Source organism: Musca autumnalis, unplaced genomic scaffold (genome assembly GCF_047663935.1).
Source record: "Musca autumnalis isolate F117 unplaced genomic scaffold, ASM4766393v1 scaffold_3, whole genome shotgun sequence".
Classification (NCBI taxonomy): Eukaryota; Metazoa; Arthropoda; class Insecta; order Diptera; family Muscidae; genus Musca; species Musca autumnalis.
The window spans coordinates 229,881,210-229,903,526 of record NW_027411866.1 but is presented as its reverse complement, the minus strand read 5'-3'; the positions used below and the strand labels follow the sequence as shown (position 1 = coordinate 229,903,526).

At 24.0% G+C, this 22,317-nt stretch overlaps 2 protein-coding genes across 4 annotated transcripts in view; both read right to left on the bottom strand.

Moving 5' to 3' along the window:
- Sh (Potassium voltage-gated channel protein Shaker) overlaps positions 1-22,317 on the bottom strand; it is a 756,962-nt gene that overhangs the window by 291,716 nt on the left and 442,929 nt on the right. The gene's annotated exons all lie outside the window — the stretch shown is intronic.
- The window catches only part of LOC141399086 (potassium voltage-gated channel protein Shaker-like), a 110,240-nt gene that overhangs the window by 86,115 nt on the left and 1,808 nt on the right, over positions 1-22,317 (bottom strand). The gene's annotated exons all lie outside the window — the stretch shown is intronic.

Genomic DNA, 22,317 nt, shown 5'->3' with positions numbered 1-22,317 from the left:
TTTATATCTTTTGCCCAGCGTAGCACGTGACATAATGAAGTCCATGTAATAAGAGCCTTATTACTGTTGATTATTCGTGCTTTATTGGGCAAAAGATATTTTGTTCACTTAAGGATGAGCCGTTTTCCAACTCATCCACCAATGCCGCCCATATTTCCCGGATAGCTGTCAATATTACTCTAACAACAATAAACGTTAATGTCAATGACGTTGATGTCGGTTGCAATGTAAATTAAGGACAACAGCTACAACTACATGGATAAATGTATTTTGTTGTATCCTTTTGGGCAACATGGGAATGTTTTTTTTTTTTGTTATGCCTGTCGTTGTCATTGTCATAGCTGCTGTTGTTCCTGTTGATGCAGGTTCATAGTTATTTTTGCTGTTGTTCTTAACTTTAATTTGCTCAACAAAAGAACAAACAAAAACAACAAGTTGTGAACAAAAACGTTTTTGAACTCATCATCAACAGGGGAATGAAAGAAATAAATCTACGTGATTTGTTTTTGTTTGTTTATTACATTTTTGTTCTCTTTCTTGCTCAAATCAATCCTTTGAGAAATTAGACAATGAAACAATTGCAACGGAATAGAAATGGAAATGAAAATAATAACAAAAGAAAGGACAATAAGAAAACATCAGCAAAAAGTTATTCTTATAGTTTGTCGCGTTAGATTATGTGTCTGTCTTTCGTTGTAAGCCTTCGTTGTGTGCGTGGTTGTGTGTGTGAGTGGGTTCTAAATAATTTCTTTCCATTTAACAAACTAAATGGCACATCCTGCTGATGACTCTGTATTCTGGCGTTGCCATTACCAACCAACTTGCAGCAGCAATGAATTAAATGCTGTTCATTTCCATGGAATGGTTGATTACAAAGAGATTTGTTTCCAACAATTTGAGTTCAGATATAATCAGTGAGAATGGAATTCGTTTCAGTAAATGAATGAAGTGCATACTTGAGAAACATTACAAATGAACTGCATTTGATAACTGTTTTAGATTTCTTTTTTTAAATTCGTTCATAAGTTATAAGTTATAAATGGGAATTTGGCAAATGAATGTGGATTTTTTAAAAAATATTCTTTCAAGGAACAAAATAAACGTGGATTTTTTAAAGAATATTTTTTCAAGAACAAAATAAACGTGGATTTTTTAAATAATATTTTTACAAACAAAAAATAAACGTGGATTTTTTAAATAATATTTTTTCAAACAAAAAATAAACGTGGATTTTTTAAATGATATTTTTTCAAACAAAAAATAAACGTTGATTTTTTAAATAATATTTTTTTCAAACAAAAAATAAACGTGGATTTTTTAAATAATATTTTTTCAAACAAAAAATAAACGTGGATTTTTTAAAGAATATTTTTTCAAAAAAAAAAAAAAAATAATAAAAAAATAAAATAAACGTGGATTTTTTAAAGAATATTTTTTCAAGGAGCAAAATAAACGTGGATTTTTTAAAGAATATTTTTTCAAGAAACAAAATAAACGTGGATTTTTTAAAGAATATTTTTTTCAAGGAACAAAATAAACGTGGATTTTTTAAAGAATATTTTTTCAAGGAACAAAATAAACGTGGATTTTTTAAAGAATATTTTTTTCAAGGAACAAAATAAACGTGGATTTTTTAAAGAATATTTTTTCAAGAACACAACAAACGTGGATTTTTTAAAGAATATTTTTTCCAAGGAACAAAATAAACGTGGATTTTTTAAAGAATATTTTTTTAAAGAACAAAATAAACATGGATTTTTTAAAGAATATTTTTTCAAGAACAAAATAAACGTGGATTTTTTAAAGAATATTTTTTCAAGAACAAAATAAACGTGGATTTTTTAAAGAATATTTTTTCAAGAACAAAATAAACGTGGATTTTTTAAAGAATATTTTTTCAAGAACAAAATAAACGTGGATTTTTTAAAGAATATTTTTTCAAGAACAAAATAAACGTGGATTTTTTAAAGAATATTTTTTCAAGAACAAAATAAACGTGGATTTTTTAAAGAATATTTTTTCAAGAACAAAATAAACGTGGATTTTTTAAAGAATATTTTTTCAAGAACAAAATAAACGTGGATTTTTTAAAGAATATTTTTTCAAGAACAAAATAAACGTGGATTTTTTAAAGAATATTTTTTCAAGAACAAAATAAACGTGGATTTTTTAAAGAATATTTTTTCAAGGAACAAAATAAACGTGGATTTTTTAAAGAATATTTTTTCAAGGAACAAAATAAACGTCGATTTTTTAAAGAATATTTTTTCAAGGAACAAAATAAACGTCGATTTTTTAAAGAATATATTTTTCAAGGAACAAAATAAACGTGGATTTTTTAAAGAATATTTTTTCAAGGAACAAAATAAACGTGGATTTTTTAAAGAATATTTTTTCAAGGAACAAAATAAACGTGGATTTTTTAAAGAATATTTTTTCAAGGAAAAAATAAACGTGGATTTTTTAAAGAATATTTTTTCAAGGAACAAAATAAACGTGGATTTTTTAAAGAATATTTTTTCAAGGAAAAAATAAACGTGGATTTTTTAAAGAATATTTTTTCAAGGAACAAAATAAACGTGGATTTTTTAAAGAATATTTTTTCAAGGAACAAAATAAACGTGGATTTTTTAAAGAATATTTTTTCAAGGAAAAAATAAACGTGGATTTTTTAAAGAATATTTTTTCAAGGAAAAAATAAACGTGGATTTTTTAAAGAATATTTTTTCAAGGAAAAAATAAACGTGGATTTTTTAAAGAATATTTTTTCAAGGAAAAAATAAACGTGGATTTTTTAAAGAATATTTTTTCAAGGAAAAAATAAACCTGGATTTTTTAAAGAATATTTTTTCAAGAAAAAAATAAACGTGGATTTTTTAAAGAATATTTTTTCAAGGAACAAAATAAACGTGGATTTTTTAAATAATATTTTTTCAAACAAAAAATAAACGTGGATTTTTTAAATAATATTTTTTCAAACAAAAAATAAACGTGGATTTTTTAAATAATATTTTTTCAAACAAAAAATAAACGTGGATTTTTTAAATAATATTTTTTCAAGGAACAAAATAAACGTGGATTTTTTAAAGAATATTTTTTCAAGGAACAAAATAAACGTGGATTTTTTAAAGAATATTTTTTCAAGGAAAAAATAAACGTGGATTTTTTAAAGAATATTTTTTCAAGGAACAAAATAAACGTGGATTTTTTAAAGAATATTTTTTCAAGGAAAAAATAAACGTGGATTTTTTAAAGAATATTTTTTCAAGGAAAAAATAAACGTGGATTTTTTAAAGAATATTTTTTCAAGGAAAAAATAAACGTGGATTTTTTAAAGAATATTTTTTCAAGGAAAAAATAAACGTGGATTTTTTAAAGAATATTTTTTCAAGGAAAAAATAAACGTGGATTTTTTAAAGAATATTTTTTCAAGGAAAAAATAAACGTGGATTTTTTAAAGAATATTTTTTCAAGGAAAAAATAAACGTGGATTTTTTAAAGAATATTTTTTCAAGGAAAAAATAAACGTGGATTTTTTAAAGAATATTTTTTCAAGTAAAAAATAAACGTACATAATAAATAATAAATATTTTTTCAAGGAAAAAATAAACGTGGATTTTTTAAAGAATATTTTTTCAAGTAAAAAATAAACGTACATAATAAATAATAAATATTTTTTCAAGGAAAAAATAAACGAGGATTTTTTAAAGAATATTTTTTCAAGGAACAAAATAAACGTGGATTTTTTAAAGAATATTTTTTCAAGGAACAAAATAAACGTGGATTTTTTAAAGAATATTTTTTCAAGGAACAAAATAAACGTGGATTTTTTAAAGAATATTTTTTCAAGGAACAAAATTTTTTTAAAGAATATTTTTTCAAGGAACAAAATAAACGTGGATTTTTTAAAGAATATTTTTTCAAGGAACAAAATAAACGTGGATTTTTTAAAGAATTTTTTTTCAAGGAACAAAATAAACGTGGATTTTTTAAAGAATATTTTTTCAAGGAACAAAATAATCGTGGATTTTTTAAAGAATATTTTTTCAAGGAAAAAATAAACGTGGATTTTTTAAAGAATATTTTTTCAAGGAAAAAATAAACGTGGATTTTTTAAAGAATATTTTTTCAAGGAAAAAATAAACGTGGATTTTTTAAAGAATATTTTTTCAACGAAAAAATAAACGTGGATTTTTTAAAGAATATTTTTTAAAAGGAAAAAAATAAACGTGGATTTTTTAAAGAATATTTTTTAAAAGGAAAAAATAAACGTGGATTTTTTAAAGAATATTTTTTCAAGGAAAAACTGAACTTGGATTTTTTAAAGAGTATTTTTTAAAAGGAAAAAATAAACGTGGATTTTTTAAAAAATATTTTTTTAAAAGGAAAAAATAAACGTGGATTCTTTAAAGAATATTTTTTCAAGAACAAAATAAACGTGGATTTTTTAAAAAATATTTTTTTAAAAGGAAAAAATAAACGTGGATTCTTTAAAGAATATTTTTTCAAGAACAAAATAAACGTGGATTTTTTAAAGAATATTTTTTCAAGAACAAAATAAACGTGGATTTTTTAAGGAATATTTTTTCAAGGAAAAAATAAACGTGGATTTTTTAAAGAATATTTTTTCAAAGGAAAAAATAAACGTTGGATTTTTTAAAGAATATTTTTTCAAAGGAAAAAATAAACGTGGATTTTTTAAAGAATATTTTTTCAAACAAAAAATAAACGTGGATTTTTTAAATAATATTTTTTCAAACAAAAAATAAACGTGGATTTTTTAAAGAATATTTTTTCAAACAAAAAATAAACGTAGATTTTTTAAAGAATATTTTTTCAAGGAACAAAATAAACGTGGATTTTTTAAAGAATATTTTTTCAAGGAACAAAATAAACGTGGATTTTTTAAAGAATATTTTTTCAAGGAACAAAATAAACGTGGATTTTTTAAAGAATATTTTTTCAAGGAACAAAATAAACGTGGATTTTTTAAAGAATATTTTTTCAAGGAACAAAATAAACGTGGATTTTTTAAAGAATATTTTTTCAAGGAACAAAATAAACGTGGATTTTTTAAAGAATATTTTTTCAAGGAACAAAATAAACGTGGATTTTTTAAAGAATATTTTTTCAAGGAACAAAATAAACGTGGATTTTTTAAAGAATATTTTTTCAAGGAACAAAATAAACGTGGATTTTTTAAAGAATATTTTTTCAAGGAACAAAATAAACGTGGATTTTTTAAAGAATATTTTTTCAAGGAACAAAATAAACGTGGATTTTTTAAAGAATATTTTTTCAAGGAACAAAATAAACGTGGATTTTTTAAAGAATATTTTTTCAAGGAACAAAATAAACGTGGATTTTTTAAAGAATATTTTTTCAAGGAACAAAATAAACGTGGATTTTTTAAAGAATATTTTTTCAAGGAACAAAATAAACGTGGATTTTTTAAAGAATATTTTTTCAAGGAACAAAATAAACGTGGATTTTTTAAAGAATATTTTTTCAAGGAACAAAATAAACGTGGATTTTTTAAAGAATATTTTTTCAAGGAACAAAATAAACGTGGATTTTTTAAAGAATATTTTTTCAAGGAACAAAATAAACGTGGATTTTTTAAAGAATATTTTTTCAAGGAACAAAATAAACGTGGATTTTTTAAAGAATATTTTTTCAAGGAACAAAATAAACGTGGATTTTTTAAAGAATATTTTTTCAAGGAACAAAATAAACGTGGATTTTTTAAAGAATATTTTTTCAAGGAACAAAATAAACGTGGATTTTTTAAAGAATATTTTTTCAAGGAACAAAATAAACGTGGATTTTTTAAAGAATATTTTTTCAAGGAACAAAATAAACGTAAGAATATTTTTTAAACCAAAAAATAAACGTGGATTTATTAAAGAATTTTTTTTAAACCAAAAAATAAACGTGGATTTTTTAAAGAATATTTTTTCAAGGAACAAAATAAAGGTGGATTTTTTAAAGAATATTTTTTAAACCAAAAAATTAACGTGGATTTTTTAAAGAATATTTTTTAAACCAATAAATAAACGTGGATTTTTTAAAGAATATTTTTTAAACCAAAAAATAAACGTGGATTTTTTAAAGAATATTTTTTAAACCAAAAAATAAACGTGGATTTTTTAAAGAATATTTTTTAAACCAAAACATAAACGTGGATTTTTTGAAAAATATTTTTTAAACCAAAAAATAAACGTGGATTTTTTGAAAAATATTTTTTTAAACCAAAAAACAAACGTGGATTTTTTAAAGAATATTTATTAAACCAAAAAAAAAAAAACGTGGATTTTTTAAAGAATATTTTTTCAAACAAAAAATAAACGTGGATTTTTTAAAGAATATTTTTTCAAACAAAAAATAAACGTGGATTTTTTAAAGAATATTTTTTCAAACAAAAAATAAACGTGAATTTTTTAAAGAATATTTTTTCAAACAAAAAATAAACGTGGATTTTTTAAATAATATTTTTTCAAACAAAAAATAAACGTGGATTTTTTTAATAATAATTTTTCAAACAAAAAATATACGTGGATTTTTTTAATAATATTTTTTCAAACAAAAAATAAACGTGGATTTTTTAAATAATATTTTTTCAAACAAAAAATAAACGTGGATTTTTTTAATAATATTTTTTCAAACAAAAAATAAACGTGGATTTTTTAAATAATATTTTTTCAAACAAAAAATAAACGTGGATTTTTTAAATAATATTTTTTCAAACAAAAAATAAACGTGGATTTTTTAAATAATATTTTTTCAAACAAAAAATAAACGTGGATTTTTTAAATAATATTTTTTAAACCAAAAAATAAACGTGGATTTTTTAAATAATATTTTTTAAACCAAAAAATAAACGTGGATTTTTTAAATAATATTTTTTCAAGTAAAAAATAAACGTACATAATAAATAATAAATATTTTTTCAAGGAAAAAATAAACGTGGATTTTTTAAAGAATATTTTTTCAAGTAAAAAATAAACGTACATAATAAATAATAAATATTTTTTCAAGGAAAAAATAAACGAGGATTTTTTAAAGAATATTTTTTCAAGGAACAAAATAAACGTGGATTTTTTAAAGAATATTTTTTCAAGGAACAAAATAAACGTGGATTTTTTAAAGAATATTTTTTCAAGGAACAAAATAAACGTGGATTTTTTAAAGAATATTTTTTCAAGGAACAAAATAAACGTGGATTTTTTAAAGAATATTTTTTCAAGGAACAAAATTTTTTTAAAGAATATTTTTTCAAGGAACAAAATAAACGTGGATTTTTTAAAGAATATTTTTTCAAGGAACAAAATAAACGTGGATTTTTTAAAGAATTTTTTTTTCAAGGAACAAAATAAACGTGGATTTTTTAAAGAATATTTTTTCAAGGAACAAAATAATCGTGGATTTTTTAAAGAATATTTTTTCAAGGAAAAAATAAACGTGGATTTTTTAAAGAATATTTTTTCAAGGAAAAAATAAACGTGGATTTTTTAAAGAATATTTTTTCAAGGAAAAAATAAACGTGGATTTTTTAAAGAATATTTTTTCAAGGAAAAAATAAACGTGGATTTTTTAAAGAATATTTTTTCTAGGAAAAAATAAACGTGGATTTTTTAAAGAATATTTTTTCAAGGAAAAAATAAACGTGGATTTTTTAAAGAATATTTTTTCAAGGAAAAAATAAACGTGGATTTTTTAAAGAATATTTTTTCAAGGAAAAAATAAACGTGGAATTTTTTTAATTTTTGCAAACGTTTTAACTTTTGTTTCTCTTTGAGCGTTCAAATTCCCCTCCAAATGGGTGATTATAGCTGTTGTTGTTTTTTCTTGTTTCTCTGTTTGACATCACTGGCTGTGTGTTTTTGCTGCCAAAATAAAGGAAATTGTTAAAAACGTCTATTCATGCGAACTTGTTGTTGTTGTGAACGATTGCATGTTTAGAGCAAAATATTCCACTACACTCCCACATGGACACCTTTTGATATTTGGAATGTAGGTGTGTTTCTTGCACAGATTTTAGTTTTCTTTCCATGTGTGTGGGTGTGTGTGTGTAATTGTTGTGATTGTACTTCTTCTTCTTGATATTCATTGTAGACGACCACTTGTCTCAAATCTCATACAAACACAAGAGATTTTTCTTCTGTCGTTGAGTATTAAATGCTCGACTTTTTACATATTGAATTTTTGTCGTCATTGTTGTTGTTATAGTATTATTGTCCTTGTTGTTGGTCTCAGTAGTAGTAGTAGTTATACATGTGTTGTCGCTGTTGTTTTTGCTCTTGTTCTTCATTACATGTGCTAAAAAGTTATGTAACAACATGGTAGTTGTGTGTGTGTGCTTGAGTAATGTGTTGGGTGTTTGTTCGGTTGTTTGTTTCTTTCGTTGTTAATATGTAAGAGCGTATGTGTTAAGTGTTAAATGTCCTTAAAATACACACTTGAGCAAATATAACAAACACATACTTCTTATATTATACTCTCAGACTTATTCAATGTTTAAGGATTGAAATGTGTAATTCCATTGTAAATGGTTGAGTTGAGAAAGGTACAAAGGAAGATAAGAGTTAATGTCGTCAGTAAAGACAAAAGGATACTTGGGTTAATTAATAAATCATGTCAGAGAGATGGGGTAATTTTTCGGCATATGTATATATTTTCTTAGATCGATTGTAATCTACAAATGAACCTTCAAAAAGTTTAAAACAATTCCCTGTTTTTTTTTTCTTCTTTTAAAATATAAATCAAGATTAACTTTTCCGTCTATAAAAAGAATTACAAAAAATTATTTACTTAATTGTATTAAACAACCGAGGACTTTACATTTAAAGAAAATCTAATGATTTTTAAATCTCTTTTTTTTGTTAACCTTCCAAAACCGGCAACCCAAGACAATTTCCTAAAAAAGCCAATAAAACACTTCTCAGCAATTTGTCTCGTGTTTGATCGGCCAAAACAAACCTCCTCCATTAGAGAAGTGCCATCGTAACTAATTGACAGTGACTAATTTATGGACAAGATTTTGCAATTTGGTCCATGGACGGCTCCAACCATTACCACAACAATAAAAAATTGATTTTGACAATGAAACGAATTTAACTTTGCCCACAAAAAATGGAAACAAAACAAATTTGCCTTGGGCTAAGGACATCATTGGCGGAATTGGATTCATTTGAATAAGTGACAGTTAAATCGCAGTTGTTTTCTTCGTTGTTGGCAAAACAAATGACCCAAATAAATTTGTTATATTGTTTTCCAAAGAAGGAAGAAAGAAACTAAAAAACCAGCTCACATTTTAACACTTCCCATGAATTTGAAAAACAATTTCAAAATAAAAGAAATAGCCGGAAAAACTCATCCATTTGCACACAATTTTGTCACTTTGCCCTTTTTGAAGAAGAGATCTAACCAAAGTCTGGGGGAGATAGCAAAAGAATAAGGTTGTTACCATAACAATTGGTAAATAAAAAAATACTTCACACCAAGAGAGAGGAAAGACACATTCAATCCTAATTTGATGCCATACAATTTATCCTAACCAAAAAACACAAAATTGAATGAACATTTGTGAGTACGAGGTACGGCTTTTTAAAATTCAACAAGCGCGAAAATATAATTTTTTTTTTAATTCAATACCTTGGATTAAGAAAATATATTTTTCAAAAAAAAAAAAAAATGCGTGGCTTAGTATTTTATTTTTTTAATACATGAATTGTCGTTTATTTATTTTTTTTTATTATTCAGCAAGTGTGGTTTCTTTTAAGAATTTAATTTAAGAAAATATTATTTTGAAAAATTTTCAATCGTGAATTTAAAAAAAGTTGTTTGATAAATATTTAAATATTTTAATATATATTTTTGAAAAATTCAAACTAGCGGGGATTATTTTAGTTAAATTTTTTAAAATATATATTTTTAAATATCCGCGTTTTTTTAATCTATATTCCTTTTAATTGCTGATTTTTTAAACATATATTTTTTAAAAAAATTAGGTTTGTTGAATTTTTAAAATTTTTTTAAAGCCATGTTTGCTGAACATTTTTAAAAAATCCGTGCTTGCCAAATTTTTTCAAATATATATTTTTGTTGAATTTTAAAAAGAAACTTGCTCTTGTTTAATTTTTTCAAAAATAATTTCGACATACGCAGATTGTTTTAAAAAATATTTTATAGAAAATTTCGTGATATGCGGATTTTACAGAAAATTAACCAAGCGTACAGTTTTAACAACATATTTTTGAAAAATTATAACAACAAAATTTTAAGAATTTACAAAAATTTACAATATAGAATTTCTTAAAAAAACTTATTTTTGATAAATTAGGACAGAATAAAACTCCAAATTGAAAAAAAAAAATTGAAAATATTTACAAAAAATTAAACAAGCGCTTTGAAAAATTATGACAAACAAATTTTGAAGAATTTTACAAAAAATTTAACAATATAGAATTTTTTAAAAACATATATTTTTTAAATCCACGCTAGTTGAATTTTTTCGAATATAAATTTTTTTTAATCCGCGCTTGTTTCGAATCTGTATTTTTAATTAGTAGAATTTTTTCAAATATATATTTTTTTAAAATCCGCGTTTTTTAATCAATGTTGTTTTAAATACACGCATGTTGAATTCTTTAAAATACATTTTTTCAAAATTCGCTTGTTGAATTTTTCAAATTTTTTGTTTTTTTTTTTTTAAATTCACCGTTGTTGAATATTTGTAAAAAAAATCCATGCTTGATAAATTTTTTCAAATATATATTTTTTATTTGTTTCAAAAAACCTGCGCTTGTTTAATTTTTTCAAAAAACATTTCGACATACGTGGATTGTTCTAAAAAATATTTTATAGAACGTTTCGACATATGCGGAATATTTTTGAAAATGTTTGAAAAATTATAACAACACAATTTGAAGAGTTTTACCAAAAATTAACAATACAGAATTTTTTAAAAAACATATTTTTAATTAATTTCCAATTTCCAAATTGGAAAAACAAATTGAAAAATTCTACAAAAAATTTAACAAGCATTAATTTTTAAATACATCTTTTTGAAAAATTATGACAAACAAATTTTGAAGAATTAAAAAAAAAAAAAAAAACAATATAGATTTTTTAGGAACATATATTTTAATTTGAATTGGATATTTTTGAAAAATTATAAAAAAACTAAAATTTTAACAAGCAATGATTTAAAGTTATAAAAACATTTTTTAAAAAATTTTACAAAAAAAAAAATTACACCAGCGGACTTTCAAGAACATATTTTGGGAAAATTTTGAAAAATTTAACAAGAACAGAATGTGAAAAGCTTAGATTTCTAAAAACGAGATTACAAAAAAAATTTAAAAAAAAATCAAAATTTTAAAAATTTAACAAAAATAGATTTTTAAAAAACAGATAATAAAAAACTAATTTTTAAAAATTTAACTCACGTGAAATTTTTAAAAACATATTTTTAAAAAATTATAAAAAAATGAAAAATTTAACAAAGGTGGATTTTTTCAAAACATGCTTTTGAAAAATGTTACAAAATGAAAAATTTATTGAACGTGTATTTTTGAAAACATGTTCTTGAAAAAATTTTAAGAAAATGAAAAATTTAAAAATTTCGATTTTTAAAAACATATTTTTAAAAATGATAAAAAACATGCAAAAAAGTATCAATCGGCTTTGCCGACAGAGATATACCCTCAGCCTGTATATATTGAAACAATTTTTTCCAAAAAACGTATATATTTAGGGGGTTTTAAAAATTTTGGGCGTTTGAACCGACAAAAATGTTGATTATGATTAAAGATCAAAAGTTTTGAGGAGGAGATACTAAAAGGAATGGAGCTACATTGACCATTATGGAAGTGGATCTCCAGCCACTACATATGGTGCCATGACGGGTTTTTACACCCTTCGGGATGTTTGCTCAAGAAGTATGGACTTGCTCCTGAAAAAACGATTACCATCGTAATTGAGGCAGCGAATGCAAGTTGCTTCAACAAAAACCAAAGTGATTCGATAGCAGGTGAACATATCCAAAATTTTGTGTGGGAGGTACCGGATGGAATGGACAAATATAGTCCATATTTGAACCTGATCTATATCTAGTAGATATATTAGGATGTGTAAAGTATGGACCAATTCGGCCACTCCCTCCAAGAACCGTACGAACAATATTTCGGAACATTTGTGAACTTTTGTGGGGGAGGTACCTGAAGGAGTGTACCGATATGGCTTATCTTCAAACTTAAACTATGTTTGCACAAAATATTACTAAGACCAAATGTTGGAACGAATCGGCAGATCCGTTCTAGAGTTACCTTGCGCTCCAACCACCACACATGGTGTCGTAGGAGTTTTTTTGCAACTTTCAGGCTATTTTCTCAGGAAGTATGGACTTGCCCCTAATGAAACTTGTACCGTCGTATGGAGGGCAGGGAATGTAAGTCGCTAAAACGAAAATCAGAGCGATTCGAGAGATGGCCCTAAACTGAACTTTTCCGAAATTTTGTGTGGGAGGTACCCGAGGGAGTGGGCCGATTGAATCTATAATGAAACATTATCTAAGTCTGGAACACATTTTACGATGGGCCAAGTATGGACCAAATCGGCTACTCCCTTCAAGAGTTATCGTGCGCACAAATTTTCCGAACATTTTTAAACTTTTGGGGGGAGGTACCGGAAGGAGTGGACCGATATAGCCCATCTTCGAACTTAAACTAAGTTTGGGCAAAATTTTACGAAAGCCAACATTTGAACCGAATCGGTTGATCCGTTCGAGAGTTATCGTGTGCTCCAGCCAGCCAGATAGACAGACATACGGACGGACATGGCTAAATCATGCTAACGAGGGTATACATATACACTTTCATACGGGCAAAATGTGCCTCATCGAAATAATGGTTTTAGACCCCAAGTATGTTTGGACGAAATGTGTTTCAGACAATTTTGAGTCGATTTAGCAATGTCCGTCCGTCTGTCTGTCTGGCTGGTGCGCACGATAACTCTCGAACGGATGAACAGATTTGGTCCAAAAGTTGGCTATCGCAATATTTTTTCCAAACTTAGTTTAAGTTCGAAGATGGGTTATATCGGTCCACTCCTTCCGGTACCTCCCCCACAAAAGTTTGAAAATGTTTGGAAAATTTGTGCGCACGATAACTCTTGAAGGGAATAACCGACTTGGTCCATACTAAGCACATCGTGATATTTCTACCAAACTTAGATGAGGTTCCAATATGGACCCAATCGGTCCACGCCTTCGGGTACCTCCCACACAAAATTTCGGAAAAGTTCAGTTTAGGGCCTGCTCTCGAATCGCTTTGATTTTTGTTGCAACAACTTTTATTAACTGCCCCCCATACGACGGTACAAGTTTCACCAGGGGCAAGTCCATACTTCCTGAGAAAATAGCCTAAAAGTTGCAAAGAGCCCCTATGACACCGAGTATAGTGGTTGGAGAGCAAGATAAATCTCGAACGGATTTGCAGATTCGTTCTAAAATTTGTCCTTCGTAATATTTTGCCCAAACAAAGTTTAAGTTCGAAGATAAGACATATCGGTTCACTATTTCAGGTACCAACCCCCCAAAAGTTCAAAAATATGGGGAAAAATTGTGCGCACGATATTTCTTCATGGGAATGACCGATTTGGACCTTACCTTCCACAACCTAATATATTTACCAGATATAGATCAGGTTCGAATATGGACTATATTTGTCCACTCCTTCGGGTACCTCCCAAACAAAATTTCGTATAGGTTCACTTTAAGACCTGCGCTTGAATCACTTCGATTTTTGTTGAAGCAACTTGCCTTCGCTGCTTCAATTACGACGGTAAAAGTTTTTTTCAGGGGCAAGTCCATGGTTCTTGAAAAAACAGACCGAAAGGTGTAAAACACCCCTATGCCACCAAATGTAGGGGGTGGAGAGGACGATAACTCTCGAACTGATCAACTCATTTGGTCGAAAATTTGGCCTTCATCAAAATATTGTTCAAACTTAGTTTCAGTTCGAAGATGGGCAATACCGGTCCACAAACTCCGGTACTTGCCCCATTTTTTTAAAAATATCAATAAAATGGTATGAGCGGTATCTTTTGAACGGAGCTACCAATTTGGATATCTTAATATTTTGTCTAAATTTTTTTCTAAAATGGCCCATATCGGTCCTCTTCTTAGGGTACCTCACCCACAAAAGTTCAACATTAGTGTCTAAGTGTAGTTTAGGGTCTGTTCGAAGATCGTTTGGAAATGTATACCGATGCTGTTCGTTGTGGTCCTGTTTAAAGCGATATTATGTTTTCCGTGGATAAGTCCATGCTTCCTGCAATACTGGTCCAAAAGTTATACAATGATCCACTAAAATGAATAGTGGGCGCGACATCTATCGAAAATATATGACTCCCAAAATACGATCCACCTTCATAATGGACTATGTTGGTCCATTCCTCCGCAATCCTTTTGAACTTTATTCCTAAATCCACATTTTTGTGCGTATGAACCGCCCAAAATACATAAGTATTTTTGGGAATAAAGTGTTTTAAATTAAACAGGCTGAGGGTATATCTCTGTCGGCTAAGCCGACTGATGCTTTTTTACTTGTTAAAAACCTATTTAGAAGAATGTTAAAAAATGAAAATTTTAATTTTTTTTTAAAACATTTTTTTGAAGAATGTTAAAAAATGAAAAAATAACAATCCTGGACTTTTAAAAACGTATTTTTGAAAAATTAAAAAAAAAAACATGAACATTGGTGGTGTTTTTTATCGGGATTCATTGAAAATCAACGACGCACAATAGTGAAAGAAGGTTTGCTTTTTTTGTAAACCTTTCGTCAGGGTTGTGTGAGGTTGCCAAAGAAAAACTTCTCATTGAAGTTTTTTCTTGGTTCACCTTTATCTTCGAGCTGACGATTGATGTTTGGGTATAAAACGTTTTTTTGTTGAAGAAGTTATTGAGTTATAACTTCGGTGAAGAATATCCACAAACAAAAAACAAGGGAACTGATTAGACCCTGTGGCGAGGATCGAAACTAGTCTTTCCTGCCTTACCCCTTGGAGAGCAATGCCAAACCTTCTCCACTAATAAATTAGTTGTTTTAAATATTAAAACAACATCAATGGGATTAAGCCAGACGATTTTGAAAAATCAAAATTAAAAAAATTAAATTAAAAACACGTGGAAAAATTATAGAAACAATGTTTGAAAATTTTAACAAACGTGTATTCTTGAAAAAATATTTTTTGAAAAATTATATAAAAAATTTAATAAACGTGGATTCTTTAAAAAATTTTTTAAAATAATAAAAAAATGAAAATTTTAACAACCTTGGGTTTTTAAAAGCAAATTAAAAAAAAAAACTATAAAAAATTGAAAAATTCAATTAAATACGCATTTTTGAAAAATTATACAATTTTTTTAACAATTTAAACAACGTGGATTTTTTCGAAACTAGATGTTTTCTTAGATTCTATGCAGTATAAACTTTGCTCTGGCGTCTTTAATTAGTTATTCAAACTTTTTTGTAAATTATCTACTTCCACCAGAATGGTAAATTTCATCTTCACATAGCCAACAAATAAATCTAAATTTATATATAAAAGTAAATCGAAACGTATTACAAACAGAACATGCTATACAGTTTTTTTCTTCTTTTCAATATGACCCCCAGAGAAGGTTGCTAGACAATAAAATAACGTGTCGAAGGACGAATGATGTTGGTCAGCAACATTTTTTCCCTGTCTCCCTCAAAATTTGTTTGTGTGTGTGCATGGGTTATTTCCGATCGCTTGCTTTGACTTTTTCCTGATAGTTTAGCTGCACGAACAACGTTGACAATTCATTTTAATTGTAACGTTAACAAACGTTATGGCACAAAGGCACGTGATGCCCTCATTGTAATCATCCGTTTTGGTAGTTTAGCGTTTTTTTGTTCTTTTTGTTGCCATCATTGGTTTTCCCCTTTTTTCCATTAGCCAAGTGGTAGGGGAAGAGTTTAAAGTTTCTCCTACTCCCACAAATTTGTAAAGAACACGCCTTGTGGAAATTTTTGGTACCATTCATTAAGTCATTTTTATGGCTCTCTTGTGTGTGTGTGGTATGGCATGGGAGCCTATTATTTATGTGATGCCGTAGTTTTTGTAAAATCTCTATTTTTAATAAAGTTTTATTAAATGTTATGTGTTGACTTAGTCGAAGGTTGCAACAGCCAAGAATTGTTGAATGTGAAATATGTGCAACAAAATGCATTTTGGTCATGCATTTCAGTTACATTTTGTGTGTGGGTAGAAGCGACTCTCTTACTCCGTATTTTTAAAAAAATTGCTGATGATAAATGTTAATGGTTTTTAGCCATTATTAAAGGCCGTGCAATAATGTTGGTAAGAGTTTTTGTTGTTGTTGCTGTTGTCATTATTATGATTCACACAACAACAATGAGAGTTCTGTTGTGGAATGTTTTTTAAATACTCGAAAAATATATAAAATCCACGAATAATGAAAACATATATTTATGAAAAGTCCACGAATACTGAAAAAAATATTTTTTTAAAAACATTCACGATTATTGAAAAATATTTTTTTTAATATCTACGATTAATGAAAAAATATTTTTTAAAAATCCAGAATTACTGTAAAAATATTTTTTAAAAAATCCACAAATAATGAAAAAAATATTTTATAACAAGCCCGCAATTAATGAACAAGTATAATTTTTTTCAAAAAGCCACGATTTATGAAAAAATATTTTTTAAAAAGTCCACGATTAATGAAAAAAAATATTTTTTTTAATCCACAATAAATAAAAAATTATTTTTCAAAAAAAATCCACGATTAATGAAAAATATTTTTAAAAAAAGACATTGTTAATGAAAAATAGAAGTCATCATCTAAAATAAAAAACGCCAACCCTCCTAATTAATGACGATTATTAAAAAAAAAATATTTCTTAAAAAATCTACTTTTAATAAAAAAATATATAAAAAAATCTACGTTTTAGGAAAAAAATGTTTTTTCAAAAATCCAATAATAATGATAAAATATTTTTTAAAAAATCCACGACTAATGAAAAACTATTTCTTAAACAATCCATGATTAACAAAAATTACGATTAATGAAACAGTGTTTTTTTTAAATCCACAAAATATTCTTCAATATATTTTTTAAGAAATTCATTATTAATGAAAAACTATTTTATAAAAATCCACGATTAATGAAAAACAAATAATTTAAAAAAATCTACTAATAATGAGAAAAAGAATTTTAAAAAATCCACGTTTTAGGAAAAAATATTTTTTTAAAAATCCATTAATAATGTGAAAAATTTTTTAAAAAATCAATGATTAAAAAAAATTATTTAAAAAAATCACGATTAATGAAAAAATGTTTTTTAATACCAGGATTAATGAAAAATATTTTTAAAAAATTCACTAGTAATGAAAAAATATGTATTTTATAAAAATACACGATTAATGAAAAAATATTTTTAAAAACATCTACTATTAATAAAATTTTTTAAAATATCCACGTTTCAGGAAAAAATATTTTTTTAAAAAATTCAATAATAATAATAATATATTTTTTAAAAAATCTACGATTAATAAAAAATTTTAAAAAATCACGTTTAATGAAAAATATTTTTTAAAAATCCACAATTAATGAAAAATATTTTTTAAAAATCCACAATTTATGAAAAATATTTTTTAAAAATCCACAATTTATAATTTTTTTTAAATCCACGATTAATGCAATTATGATTTTTAAAAAATTCACGATTAATGCAATTATGTTAAAAAAAAAATATTTTTTAAAGAATCCACGATTAATGAAATTATGTTAAAAAAAAAATATTTTTTAAAGAATCCACGATTAATGAAATTATGTTTAACAAAAAAAAAAAAAAACATTTTTTTAAAAAATCCACGATTATTGAAAAAATATTTTTTTAAAAAGTTCACGATTATTAAAAAAATATTTTTTTAAAAAATCCACGATTATTGAAAAAATATTTTTTTAAAAAATCCACGATTATTGAAAAAATATTTTTTTAAAAAATCCACGATTATTGAAAAAATATTTTTTTAAAAAATCCACGATTATTGAAAAAATATTTTTTTAAAAAATCCACGATTATTGAAAAAATATTTTTTTAAAAAATCCACGATTATTGAAAAAATATTTTTTTAAAAAATCCACGATTATTGAAAAAATATTTTTTTAAAAAATCCACGATTATTGAAAAAATATTTTTTTAAAAAATCCACGATTATTGAAAAAATATTTTTTTAAAAAATCCACGATTATTGAAAAAATATTTTTTTAAAAAATCCACGATTATTGAAAAATATTTTTTTAAAAAATCCACGATTATTGAAAAAATATTTTTTAAAAAATCCACGATTATTGAAAAAATATTTTTTAAAAAATCCACGATTAATGAAAAAATATTTTTTAAAAAATCCACGATTATTGAAAAAATATTTTTTAAAAATTCACGATTAATGAAATTATGTTTTAAAAAAAAATATTTTTTTAAAAAATCCACGATTATTGAAAAAATATTTTTTTAAAAAATCCACGATTATTGAAAAAATATTTTTTTAAAAAATCCACGATTATTGAAAAAATATTTTTTTAAAAAATCCACGATTATTGAAAAAATATTTTTTTAAAAAATCCACGATTATTGAAAAAATATTTTTTTTTAAAAAATCCACGATTATTGAAAAAATATTTTTTTAAAAAATCCACGATTATTGAAAAAATATTTTTTTTTAAAAAATCCACGATTATTGAAAAAATATTTTTTTAAAAAATCCACGATTATTGAAAAAATATTTTTTAAAAAATCCACGATTATTGAAAAAATATTTTTTAAAGAATCCACGATTAATGAAATTATGTTTTTAAAAAAAAATATTTTTTTAAAAAATCCACGATTATTGAAAAAATATTTTTTAAAGAATCCACGATTAATGAAATTATGTTTTTAAAAAAAATATATTTTTTTAAAAAATCCACGATTATTGAAAAAATATTTTTTAAAGAATCCACGATTAATGAAATTATGTTTTTAAAAAAAATATTTTTTTAAAAAATCCACGATTATTGAAAAAATATTTTTTAAAGAATCCACGATTAATGAAATTATGTTTTTAAAAAAAATATATTTTTTTAAAAAATCCACGATTATTGAAAAAATATTTTTTAAAGAATCCACGATTAATGAAATTATGTTTTTAAAAAAAAAATATTTTTTTAAAAAATCCACGATTATTGAAAAAATATTTTTTAAAGAATCCACGATTAATGAAATTATGTTTTTAAAAAAAATATATTTTTGTAAAAAATCCACGATTATTGAAAAAATATTGTTTAAAGAATCCACGATTAATGAAATTATGTTTTTTTAAAAAAAATATTTTTTTAAAAAATCCACGATTATTGAAAAAATATTTTGTAAAGAATCCACGATTAATGAAATTATGTTTTTAAAAAAAATATATTTTTTTAAAAAATCCACGATTATTGAAAAAATATTTTTTAAAGAATCCACGATTAATGAAATTATGTTTTTAAAAAAAAATATTTTTTTAAAAAATCCACGATTATTGAAAAAATATTTTTTTAAAAATTCCACGATTATTGAAAAAAGTACTTTTTTAAAAAATCCACGATTATTGAAAAAATATTTTTTTAAAAAATCCACGATTATTGAAAAAATATTTTTTTAAAAAATCCACGATTATTGAAAAAAGTACTTTTTTAAAAAATCCACGATTATTGAAAAAATATTTTTTTAAAAAATCCACGATTATTGAAAAAATATTTTTTTAAAAAATCCACGATTATTGAAAACATAATTTTTAAAAAATCCACGATTATTGAAAAAATATTTTTTAAAAAATCCACGATTATTGAAAAAATATTTTTTTAAAAAATCCACGATTATTGAAAAAATATTTTTTAAAAAATCCAAGATTATTGAAAAAATATTTTTTAAAAAATCCACGATTATTGAAAAAATATTTTTTAAAAAAATCCACGATTATTGAAAAAAATATTTTTTAAAAAAATCCACGATTATTGAAAAAAATATTTTTTAAAAAAATCCACGATTATTGAAAAAAATATTTTTTAAAAAAATCCACGATTATTGTCACCGGGTGCCACCGTGGTGCAATGGTATGCACGCCCGCTTTGCACGCAGAAGGTCGGGGGTTCGATTCCCCGGCCATGCAACATCAAACATTTTTCAACGGTGGCAAAATACCCCTCAGTAATGTTGGCGACATTTCCTGAGTGTTTCAGCCTTGAAAAACTTCTCCATAAGTGGTGTCTTAAGACACGCCGTTCGGACTCGGCGATAAACAGTAGGTCCCATATCATTGAGCTAAATATGAATCGGGGTGCACTCATTGATATGAGAGAAGTCTCCCTTGTCCCGTATGGGATGTTGTGGAACAATGTTTTTTTTGTTATTGAAAAAAATATTTTTTAAAAAAATCCACGATTATTGAAAAAAATATTTTTTAAAAAAATCCACGATTATTGAAAAAAATACTTTTTAAAAAATCCACGATTATTGAAAAAAATATTTTTTAAAAAAATCAACGATTATTGAAAAAAATATTTTTTAGGAAAATCCACGATTATTGAAAAAAATATTTTTTAAAAAATCCGCGATTATTGAAAAAAAATATTTTTTTAAAAAATCCACAATTAATGAAAAATAATTTAAAAAAAATCCACGATTAACGAAGAAATATTTTTTAAAAAAACCCACAATAAATGAAAAAAATCAAAAATCCACGATTAATGAAAAAATATTTTTTTAAAAAATCCACTATTAATAAAAAAATATTTTTTAAAAAATTCACGATTAATGAAAAAATATTTTTTAAGAAATCCACGAGTAACGAAAAAAAATTTAAGAAATTCATGATTAATGAAAAAATATTTTTTAAAAAATCCAAGATTAATGAAAAATATTTTTTTAAAACCACGATTAATGAAAACTATTTTTTAAAAATCCACGATTAATGAAAAAATATTTTTTAAAAAATCCTAGATTAATGAAAAAATATTTTTTAAAAAATCCTAGATTAATGAGAAAATATTTTTTAAAAAATCCTCGATTAACAAAAAAATATTTTTTTAAGAAATCCACGATAAATGAGAAAAAAATTAAAAAATCCATGATTAGTGAAAAATATTTTTTAAAAAATTCACAACTAATGAAGAAAACATATTTTTTAAAAAATCCTAGATTAATGAGAAAATATTTTTTAAAAAATTTGCGATTAAAGAGAAATTAAATAAATTAAAGAGATTTAAAAATACACGATTAATGAAAAAATATTTTTTTTAAAAATCCACGACTTATGAATTTTTTTTTTTTTTAAATTCACGGCTAATGAAAAAATATTTTTTAAAAAAATTACGATTAATTATAAAATATTTTTTTAAAAAATACACGATTATTAAAAAAATATTTTTTTAATGAGAAAATATTTTTTAAAAAATCCACGATTAATGAAAAAATATTTTTTAAAAAATCCACGATTAATGAAAAAATATTTTTTAAAAAATCCACGATTAATGAAAAAATATTTTTTAAAAAATCCACGATTAATGAAAAAATATTTTTTAAAAAATCCACGATTAATGAAAAAATATTTTTTAAAAAATCCACGATTAATGAAAAAATATTTTTTAAAAAATCCACGATTAATGAAAAAATATTCTTTAAAAAATCCACGATTAATGAAAAAGTATTTTTTAAAAAATCCACGATTATGAAAAAATATTTTTTAAAAAATCCACGATTAAGGAAAAAATATTTTTTTAAAAATCCACGATTAATGAAAAAATATTTTTTAAAAAATCCACGATTAATGAAAAAATATTTTTTAAAAAATCCACGAGTAATGAAAAAATATTTTTTAAAAAATCCACGATTAATGAAAAAATATTTAAAAAAATATCCTCGATTAATGAAAAAATATTTTTTTAAAAAATCCAAAATTAATGAAAAAATATTTTTTAAAAAATCCACGATTAATGAAAAAATATTTTTTAAAAAATCCACGATTAATGAAAAAGTATTTTTTAAAAAATCCACGATTATGAAAAAATATTTTTTAAAAAATCCACGATTAATGAAAAAATATTTTTTTAAAAATCCACGATTAATGAAAAAATATTTTTTAAAAAATCCACGATTAATGAAAAAATATTTTTTAAAAAATCCACGAGTAATGAAAAAATATTTTTTAAAAAATCTACGATTAATGAAAAAATATTTAAAA